This window comes from Miscanthus floridulus, chromosome 15 (assembly GCF_019320115.1).
Source record: "Miscanthus floridulus cultivar M001 chromosome 15, ASM1932011v1, whole genome shotgun sequence".
In the NCBI taxonomy this organism is placed as follows: Eukaryota; Viridiplantae; Streptophyta; class Magnoliopsida; order Poales; family Poaceae; genus Miscanthus; species Miscanthus floridulus.
Window position 1 is genome coordinate 42093757 of NC_089594.1, and position 1620 is coordinate 42095376.

The following is a 1620-nucleotide window of genomic DNA, read 5'->3' on the forward strand; positions in this document are numbered from 1 at the left end:
AATAGTAAATCTGTTGCTAAATCTATTTAAGTTGTTATAAGCCTATGCAACTTGCCATTTTTGTAGAGGTTGCTACACTTATTCAAATGGCATGAAATTTGAACAGTAGTCTCTCGAGAGTTTGTATAGGCTGATGTAATGTTTCCAGAATTTACTGAGCACTGGAAGTAGCGGTTCCAATTTTCACCCGAATTAATTGGTAAATTACTAAAGGCTTGTTTAAAATTGAATTGGGTCCAACCATTACACTTTTTAACATGTTGGTGATGGGTATAACCTATTGGTACATTTGGTTGTGCCCTGAATTGAGTGTTTATATGCAGCTAGTTATTTATTTCCCCATAATTCACTTTTATCTAGTTCAATGACTTGGTTGCTTTGTATGAACTTGATGCTTGTTAATTAGATGATTAGGCTAATTAAGATAAGTTGTTAGCTGTAGGTTTTTGGCCTCTTACTGATGATGAACAACTTTATCTTAGGTTGCTAGAACATGGTGAGTGTATGTTTGCTTTGCTAGAGAAGAGATATGCACCTACTCAGTAAAATAAAATTAATCTTGTCATCACCTTGCCATCTTGTTGTTAGGAATGAGTATATATATATGCATGCATTGCACCCTATCATTCATATCATCCCTTGTGCATTCTCTATATTTATCTATATACTCATACATATAGGATCGGCGGAGGGAGTGATACTGCTGGAGTTCGAGCTCGAAGGAGAGGAGGCTCTGCAGGAGATCCCACAGCAAGAGGTTCCCGAAGGAGAAGGACAGGTTTAGGAGGAGCTGCCCGAGTGTCCTGATCACAGACCCTCGGCCTATCTGAAAGGCAAGCCCCGGAGCATTCTAAGTCTCTTATGTTTTATAAATGCCAACTTGAGTTCTTTATGTTTGATGCATTAGGTTGTAGGAGTTGATTGGAAACACTTGATGCATATGATCTCCTTGTCCAGAATTATATCTTGAAAGCCTATGTAGGTCTAGGATCGAATAAATGCTTAGCCATACTTAGTTCGGTAGAAGTCGGGTGACTTTCTATCACCTACGAGCTAATAGGTGGATACCTGGTCACAGTTGGCTATATTGCTATCGTGGAAAAGAACCATGTGATGATGTAATTGGAGGTCAGACAGGAGTCTATGTTATAGGTTGACTCATGTGATTCCGCATTGTGCCGCTTAAGGACCGCATCGTTGTTGGTCCTCGGTCATTTTGAACACAGCGTCTCACTTAGCTGGCCGGATACTGTTGTTCGACCACGAAGTCGAGTAGCTCAACTCAGGTCGGGCCTGGTTCTATACGAGTGCGCACACTAGAGGTAGTAAGGATGTGCGGGGAGCTGGATGTGTGTCCAAGGGCAGGCCGGGCCTGATCGTCCTGGCAGTCAGTCAGTCCTGAGTTTGCGGTGCTGATCGAACCCGCGACATACGATCTGAGTTGTACCAAAGGTGACCTAAGGCTACCTTGGCGTAGGTATGTGTGGTTTGTGTTAGGATTTCTGCCCAGCTGGTTGCAACCGATTCGAATCGCCGTCTCTCCCGGATAGTGAAAAACTTGACTGAGCTTGTAGTAAGTTGACGAAAGTGAAATGGTTATGATTATGATACAATAAATGG